The sequence below is a fragment of the Helianthus annuus genome, chromosome 11 (genome assembly GCF_002127325.2).
Source record: "Helianthus annuus cultivar XRQ/B chromosome 11, HanXRQr2.0-SUNRISE, whole genome shotgun sequence".
Taxonomy (NCBI): Eukaryota; Viridiplantae; Streptophyta; class Magnoliopsida; order Asterales; family Asteraceae; genus Helianthus; species Helianthus annuus.
In genome coordinates this window covers 37,709,479-37,719,405 of record NC_035443.2, presented here as the reverse complement: position 1 = coordinate 37,719,405, position 9,927 = coordinate 37,709,479, and positions in this window count along the sequence as shown.

The window sequence follows — 9,927 nt, the reverse complement described above, 5'->3', positions numbered from 1 at the left end:
GTCAGCGTGTAGGTCCGCCACGATGATGACACGTGTCATCACCGGGCTGCGCCACCATTTGATACACTCGCGGCCCGCATGAACTTAGGCTATCTTATACGCGGCCCGCATGAACTTATGATTTCAGCGGAGTCCGGTTCACACCCTGATGCGACCCGCGTTAAGTTGAGGTGAGGTCCCATGCGGCCCGCCTCAACTTATTATTTATTGTTTTTAATTTACTATATATATTATAATCTACTTTGGGGCTCGGTTTTCACATATGAGTGCATATAAAGACATATTGATACATTTAAAGATATATTAGGGTGTCAGAACTGTTATGAGGGTGTCGGTTTTACCGAGGGTTGTTATATCCTCCCCACCTTGTTTTAGAGCTCGTCCTCGAGATCTACTGCCACCTTGTTTTAGAGCTTGTCCTCGAGATCTACTGAAATAAGTGTGGATATTTCTTTTGCATCTCTGATTCAAGTTCCCATGTGTATTCAGGTCCTCTTTTGGAGTCCCACTTTACTTTGACCAGAACTAATCTCTTATGCTTGAGATTTTTAATTTTTCTATCTTCAATCTGTAAAGGCCTTTCTACAAATTTGAGTTGTTCATTAACCTCTATATCTTTGAGAGGTACTACGAGTGATTCATCAGCTAAACACTTTTTGAGATTAGATACATGAAATACATCATGTATTCCTGCCATTTCCTCTGGCAGTTGTAGTTGATAGGCTACAGATCCTATTCTTTTAAGAATTTTGAAAGGTCCAATATACCTGGGACTAAGCTTTCCTCTCTTGATGAATCTTACCACTCCTTTCCAGGGAGAGACTTTTAATAATACTTTATCTCCTACTTGAAATTCTAATGGTTTGCGTCTGTTATCAGCATAGCTCTTTTGTCGATCACGTGCTGTTTTCAGTCGTTCCTTGACTTGAATGATTTTATCAGTTGTTTCCTGTACTACCTCGGGTCCAGATAATTGTTTTTCCCCAATTTCTGCCCAACAGACTGGGGTTCTGCACTTTCGTCCATAAAGTGCTTCGAATGGGGCAACATTGATACTTGTGTGATAACTGTTATTATAAGAAAATTCTATTAAAGGTAAGTGTTCGTCCCAATTACCTCCAAAATCAATTACACAAGCTCTAAGCATGTCCTCCATTGTCTGAATTGTCCTTTCGTTTGCCCGTCTGTTTGAGGATGATAAGCTGTGCTTAGATTTAACCTGGTTCCCATTGCTTTTTGGAAACTTGACTAAAAATGAGAGGTAAAACGGCTATCCCTATCAGAAACAATTGATAAAGGAATTCCATGTAATGAAACGATTTCATTTACATATAATTTGGCTAATTGTTCCATACTAAAGGTTTCTTTCATTGGTAGGAAATGAGCTGACTTGGTTAACCTATCTACAATCACCCAGATTGTATCATTACCTTTCCTTGTTTTGGACAGTTTGGTAACAAAATCCATTGTTATCAATTCCCATTTCCAGACTGGCAATTCTAATTGTTGTAACAAACCTGAGGGTTTCTGATGTTCAGCTTTAACTTGTGAGCAAGTTAAACATTTAGAAACATAGGCTGCTATATCCTTTTTCATTCATATCCACCAGAAATTTTTCCTTAAATCCTGGTACATTTTATCACTTCCCGGTTGCATCGTATATTTAGACTTATGAGCTTCTTCTAATATACGGTGACGTAAATTTTCTAATTTAGGTATCCACATTCTCTTTTTATGGAACCTCCAAATTCCATCTGTTCCTTGTTCTAATTCCTTAATCATTTCTTTTAATTTTTCAGTATCCTCCTTGATTACTGATTCTTGTGCTTTTCTAATCTGGTTGTTTAAATCTACTTGTAGATTTAATTTAAGAGAACGTACCCTTTTCGACTTAAAGCATCAGCCACTACATTTGCTTTTCCTGCATGATACTGGATATCACAATCATAATCACTAAGTAATTCCATCCAGCGTCTTTGTCTCATATTCAACTCTTTTTGCCCAAAAACATACCTTAAACTCTTATGATCTGTGAATATGGTAAACTTACTACCATAAAGATAATGTCTCCAAATTTTAAGGGCAAAAATTATAGCTCCTAATTCCAAATCATGGGTTGAATAATTTTCTTCATGACTCTTAAGTTGTCTAGATGCATAAGCTATAACCTTTTGACGTTGCATTAACACACATCCATATCCTAACTTAGAAGCGTCACAAAAGACTACAAAGTCTTCAGTTCCTTCTGGTAACGCTAGTATGGGTGTATGGGTTAATCTTTGCTTAAGAATTCTAAAGGCTTCTTCTTGTTTTAGTCCCCATTCAAACTTAACAGATTTACAGGTTAACTTAGTTAAAGGAATGGCTATTCTAGAAAAATCTCGGATAAATCTTCTATAATAACCGGCCAATCCTAAGAAACTTCTAATCTCAGTTGGTGACTCTGGGGTTTTCCATTTGGTAATTGCCTCGATCTTTGTTGGATCTACATGAATTCCTTCATGGTTAACTAGATGTCCGAGGAATTGTACTTGTTCTAACCAAAACTCACACTTTGAAAATTTAACATAAAGCTTTTCCTTTCTCAATAAACTTAAAAGTAAGTGCAAGTGATTTGCATGCTCTTCTTTACTTTTAGAGTAAATTAGAATATCATCTATGAAAACAATTATGAATTTATCCAAATATGGCTTACATATTCGGTTCATCATGTCCATAAATGCAGCTGGGGCATTGGTTAAACCAAATGGCATGACAGTAAATTCATAATGACCATACCTTGTTCTGAATGCGGTTTTAGGAATGTCCTCTTCCTGTACCTTTAGTTGATGATATCCTGATCTTAAATCGATTTTAGAGAAAAATCGAGCTCCTTGAAGTTGATCAAACAAATCATCGATTCTCGGTAATGGATACCGATTCTTAATCGTGACTTTGTTCAATTCACGGTAGTCAATGCACATACGCATTGATCCGTCCTTCTTCTTGACAAATAAAATCGGCGCTCCCCATGGCGATGAGCTTGGCTATATGAATCCTTTCTCCAACAATTCGTCTAGCTGTTTCTTCAGTTCTTGCATTTCAGCGGGTGCCAAACGATAAGGTGCTTTGGCAATCGGTGCTGTCCCTGGTAACAGGTGAATTCTGAATTCAACTTCCCTGTCGGGTGGTAGTCCTGGCAATTCTTCTGGAAAGACATCTGAAAACTGGGACACTACTAGAATGTCTTTTAATTCTTTTCCTTTAATTTTAGTGATTATAGAAATCAAATACACTATAGATCCTTTCCTTATACAACTTGCAGTTTTCATCACAGAGATGAATTTAGTGGATCTAGATGGCTTATCTCCTTTAATTGTGATCTTTTCACCTCTTGGTGATTTTACTTGAATTACCTTTTTATCACATAAAATACTGGCTTTATTGGCTATTAACCAATCCATACCTAACACAACATCAAATCCAGCCAGATTTATTGGGTAAAGGTTTGCAATAAACTTTTGATTAAAAATTTCTATTCTTGCTCCCTGCAAGATTTCAGAAATTCTAACGGTTTCTCCATTTGCGGTTTCTACTAAACATTCTTGTGGTAGTTTAGTTAATGATTGATTTAGGAGTTTGCAAAATGAAGTATTAATAAAACTTTGGTTTGCACCAGAGTCAAATAATACTTTCGCAAAAATATCATTAACTAAAAACGTACCAGCAATTACGTCTGGAATCATCCTGGCTTCATCTGCAGTTAAAACGAATGCTCTAGCATTTTTAGTATTCTTGTTGTTTGTAGCTGGAGTCAATTTTGGGCAGTTTGTCTTAATATGACCTTTTTCTCCACAGTTGTAGCACATTCCATTGCTGGCTTTTCTTCTGCAATTTTCTTCCTTGTGTCCTGGCGCCTTACAGTAATTGCAGTAAGTAGAGCATCTTCCAGAATGCTTCTTCTTGCAGTTCCTACAGTATGGTGCAGAGGTAGAACCTATATTTCTACGGTTGGAATTCCCAGAACGGAATTCTTGGGTAAGCCTTTGGGTTAGGTTTCTCCTCTGGTCTTCTTCTCTAGTACGGATTAACTCATCTGTCAAGGTATTGGCTAGTTCTACAGCTTCTTCTATAGTTTGGGGTCTAGCTGCCTTGACTACATGTCTAATCTCTCCAATTAATCCCCAGATATAACGGGAGATTAATACCGGTTCAGGTGATGCAAGGGTAGGTACTATCCTAGCATATTCAAAGAATGTGGTAGTGTAACCCTTACTATCTACCCCGGTCATTCTTAGATTCAGAAACCTAATAGTAGGCATCCATAGTGTTTTTTTTTCACATACATATATTATTTTATTATTATTATTACTACTACCGTTCCTGTCATCACATTCACTGATATGGATTCATCCAAAAATCCATATTACGCTCATCGTATTTCCATACGAGGCGTTCTCCCACCTGTCGCATTCTCTCACTGCTTTCTAAAATTTCCTCCCCAAAAGTCCTAAGTTCTTGGACATTTTCTGCACTCATTGGGGGTGCAGGTTCTAGGACTGGGTTTGGAAACTGGGGTACGGGTTCCTGATACGGAGGCATAGGGGCCTGGTACGGGTATGGATTCTCTAAAATTTCCCTAACATATGCATCACTAATGTTGTAGGGATCTTGAGGATCTAACCCTGGGTAAGCTCCTAAGTTGGGCATTGGCACATCTTCCTGTATTGGGTTTTGTTGCACGTAGTCCCTAACATCGTCCCACCAGGGGTCGTAGTTGTTTGGGTCTAGAGGATCTGGTGCAGGTACCCTAGGTATCTCCTCTGGGTTGTAATCAGGTATTTCTATCTGGTTTTCTACTTCCATGGGTTGGTCAGGATTTTGTGGTTGGGGTGCTAGCATTTGTTCCAGGTTTGGGTCAACAGCAGTGGTTGCTAAAATATGGATATTAGCGATACCCCTATTGAGCATGTCCTGATTATAAGCATCAGTTTCTCTTTTTGCTGCGGCTAACACTCTCTGTTCCTGCAACTTTTTCATTCTTTTCCTACGCTCGTGGGCTCCCCTACTGAACCATCCCCTCTTTTTCTGAGGAAATGGCTCTTCAGACTGAGCCTTAAACACAAAGATTCCTTCTTCTGTGTCAGCAGAATACCCCGAGAGGGCAGGCTGAGAAGAGGAGGTGCCTTCGCTCCTAGGCGAACCAGACAGTTGACGATAGGCGTCAGAAGGTCCTTGGTCGCTCATACTGTAAACTAACAAATAGTCAGATACACATAGTAAGAAATACAATTATACACGTATTTCCATAATTTATTTCCTAACACTTTGAATTTTGATGTCAGCAGAACACTTCTGTGGCTGAATCAGTGGCATAGCTCTGATACCACCTTCTGTCACAGCCCCCGGTCCCTAGTTCCTGGGAACGGGCGGCCGTGAGCCAGTTTCGGTGGTATCACATTTATTTATCCAATTTGGCAGCGGAAATTTTCATCAGGACCGTAGTTAGGAAATATTTAATCAGAGTAAACCACCATGTTTTATAACATTAAACATATGGGTAAAACCCAAGTTTTCAATACACACATTTCATAGGAATAAATCCTATTTATTTAATAAAAACATCCGCTTTATTTTTAGGTAACTTTATTGCCACTTTTCCAAGCCTCCAGTGCTGTCCAGCTGGCTTCTATTTGGCTTTCACATTTTGTTACCTGAAACGCGTTTTAAAAACATTTTGTCAGTGGGAAATACTGGTGAGTGAATGCCAGTTTAATCAGGTTTAAATAAAATTCACAGTGAACAGTATTGAGGGCGATCCCGCAATTACATTTGTTTCCAAGTTATATCAATTATCACCCGTTGGTACTGTCGACACCCGACTTGTGGAAATGTTACTCCTTAACCAGGTTGTAACCAATTTTGTATACAAAACCCCAACATACCCACGATAATTGTATTCTTACAAATACTCAATAACTGTCATTCGCATGAAAAGGTATTTAAGGTTTTGTAAAAACAGTTTGCAAAAAGAGGATTACTCACAAAAATGAGTATATAAAAAGAAGGATCACTCACATTGCTGTTTTAGGTTATTCTTTAGGGTTTCCTGGTGAATATCTATAATTTACACAAATGCACGTGTGTTAGTATAATAACCCATTTTAACATTAGTAATACCCTCCCCGAGACGGCATTCCAACGACTACGTCGGGCAGAACCACGACAGCCGTTACGGAACCCTAGATCAATCGGGCAGCGTATCTAATACGTCTCCAGGGGTTATAATACTTACATCGTAGCAGAACCTCGCTATTTTAGGGGGTATAATGCCCGGGTATAGTAACGCCACTATAGAAATTGTGATTTAAGAAGTGAATTGTGAACGAATTGTCGACTGAAGCCGATGGCCTCTATTTATAGGGTCTGATCTTGACTTTCTCGCGGCCCGCGTAAGATAAGGCAAGGCTTAACGCGGCCCGCGTCAACCTCCCGTCAACGCATAGCTTGGCTGGGTCAGCGTGTAGGTCCGCCACGATGATGACACGTGTCATCACCGGGCTGCGCCACCATTTGAGACACTCGCGGCCCGCATGAACTTAGGCTATCTTATACGCGGCCCGCATGAACTTATGATTTCAGCGGAGTCCGGTTCACACCCTGATGTGACCCGCGTTAAGTTGAGGTGAGGTCCCATGCGGCCCGCCTCAACTTATTATTTATTGTTTTTAATTTACTATATATATTATAATCTACTTTGGGGCTCGGTTTTCACATATGGGGTGCATATAAAGACATATTGATACATTTAAAGATATATTAGGGTGTCAGAATTGTTATGAGGGTGTCGGTTTTACCGAGGGTTGTTATAAATAGCATATTACATACGTACATAGTTGCACATACAAACGTGTTTTGATTTGAATTATCTGAGTTATACTAACACACGAAAAGTCCCCACAAACACGAGTGTCAACTATAGGTCGATGGATATGTGAATAGTACTATTGGTCTGACAAACCCAATTGAGTTGGCACGAATGCCATGGGTTCTAATGTAATTTCACATGTCCATGCACTCTCTGTGAGCATGCTATGTGGTGTTAGACATAGCTACTTGGGGTGGAAAAGTGTTGAGGTGTCGAATGTGGGACACGACACTTGTAAATAGTCAAGGTTTCAATTGTGGGCTTAGTATAATTACATCAAATATGCATAATCAGTCTATTCAAACTTAATTGTGAAATAAACTAAAACAACAAAACTCACCAACTACTTATGGTTGACTTTTTTAAAACTTTAACATTTGCTTTTCAGGAAAGACAAAGATGGAATGAAGGATATGGGTGCGTGATGATACCATTTTTGAAGTTCGGATATTACTATGATTAGAGGCATAGTTAGTATATATAGATTGTTTTTTAAAGTTGTACATGTAACTTATATATTAGTGTGTAACTGAATAATGTAACTGATGCTTAATAATGTATAATACGTTGTTTTTAGCAAAAATGTGTTTGTACCACGTGTCTGTTGCACCCCACGTGCACTTCCCCTGCGAGTAGGGGTGTGACATTCGTTGACAACATCCTGATCTACTCTAAGAACAAGGAGGAATACGAGGAACATTTGCGGTTCATTTTAGATCTTTTGAAAAAGGAGTAGCTTTATGTTACATTTTCCAAATGTGACTTCTGGATTCGTGAAGTCCATTTCCTTGGGCATGTAGTCAACGAAGTCAGAGTACATGTCGACTCAGCCAAAATTGCCTCCATTAAGAGTTGGACAGCACCGAAAACTCCCACCAAAATACGCCAATTCCTTGGTCTCACGGGTTACTATCGTAGTTTCATTGAGGGAATTTCAAAAATCGCACAACCTCTCACAACTTTGAATCAAAAGGGTACCACTTACAAGTGGGGTGATGCCCAAGAATCCGCTTTTCAACTGCTAAAACGAAACTTTGTGCGCACCCATCTGATCCTTGTCGGATGGTACATGTGATTTTATTATTTACTACGACACTTCCATTTAGGGTCTCAGTTGCGTTCAAATGCAACGTGAGAAAGTCGTCGTTTATGCATCTCGCCAGTTTAAAGTTCACGAGAAAACCTACACCACCCATGATTTCGAATTGGGAGCTACGGTTTTTACTCTCAAATCTAGAGCCTTACTTGCACGATACCAAATGAACAATTTATACCGATCACAAGAGTCTCCATCGCATCTTTGAACATAAGGATTTAAACATGTGACAGCGTCGTTGGGTTGAACTCCTGAATGATTATGACTGTGCCATCAGATACCATCCGGGTAAAGCTAACGTAGTTGCTCATGCCCTCAGCTGGAAATAAACCTAACCCAAACGTGTTCAAGCCCAACAACTTACCATTCATTCCAACCTTCCTGATCAACTCCGTTCTGCTCAGGTTGAAGCGTTGAAGGAGGAGAACCTCCAAGCTGAATCCATGCGGGGCATGGAAAAGCAACTCGAAGTTAAATCGGACGGTATTCGCTATTTCATGGAGGGAATATGGGTTCCACTACACGGGAACTTGAGAGACCTTGTGATGGTTGAAGCACACAAGTCTCGGTATTCCATCCACCCTAGTTCCGACAAGATGTACCAAGATTTAAGAGTCCTGTACTGGTGGCCAAACATGAAAGTGAACATAGCCACTTATGTAAGCAAGTGCTTGACCTACGCTAGAGTCAAGATCGAGTACAAAAAGCCATCTGGTTTGCTTCAGCAGCCAAAACTACCAGTGTTGAAATGGATTTTATTACGGGCTTACCCAAAACTCCGAGCGGGAACGACATCATCTAGGTAATTGTGGACCGTTTGACCAAATCAGCTCACTTTCTCGCAATCAAAGAAACAAACAATTATAATAAAGTGGCCAATATTTATTTGAAGGAAGTAGTTACTTTGAACGGAGTGCCAATTTCCATCATCTCTAATCGTGACCCCCCGTCTTACATCTCACATGTGGCAATCAATGCAGAAATCTTTAGGCTCGTGCTTAGACATGAGTACTGCGTACCATCCCCAAACCGATGGTCAAAGTGAATGTACCATCCAAACTCTCGAAGACATGATTTGGGCATGTGTTATCGACTTTGGTAACAGTTGGGAGCACCTACCCTTGGTGGAATTTTCCTAAAATAATTGTTACCATTTAAGCATTTAGGCAACACCATTCGAGTGTTATACGGATGGAAATTTCGATCGCCTAACTGTTGGGCTGAAGTCAGAGACAACCAAATCATGGGTCCTGAACTCGTGCTTGAAACCTCCGAGAAGATTGTTCAAATCAGAAACCGTATGGCGGTAGCTCGTGACCGTCAAAAGAGCTATGCCGATCAACGCCGTAAACCATTAGAATTCCAAGTAGGAGATAGAGTCCTATTGAAAGTGTCACCCTGTAAGGGTGTAATCCATTGTGGGAAAAGAGGCAAGTTAAACCCACGCTACATGGGCCTGTTTAAGAAACAGAGAAGATTGGGACAATGGCATACTAGCTAGATCTTCCCGAAGAACTAAGTGGAGTTCATAAAGTCTTCCACGTCTCCAATCTAAAAAAGTGTGTGTCCGACGAAACATTAGTTGTTCCATTGGACAAGATTCAAGTTGATGAGAAACTACGGTTTATGGAAGAGCCAATTGAAATCATAGACCGAGAGGTCAAGACTCGAAGGCATAGCAAAATACCCATAGTCAAATTTCATTGGAACTCTAAGTGTGGACCGGAGTTCACGTGGGAACGAGATGACCAAATGAAGAACAAAAATCCTCACCTTTTCGGAACCGAAACACAAAACACAAAACACAAATGATGCAAATTCAATTTTGGGACGAAATTCCTTTAACATGGGGATAATGTGACATCTCGTACTTTCAGGTTAACATCATTAACTTTCTCTCAGTTAATCTTTGTGAATTATGAAA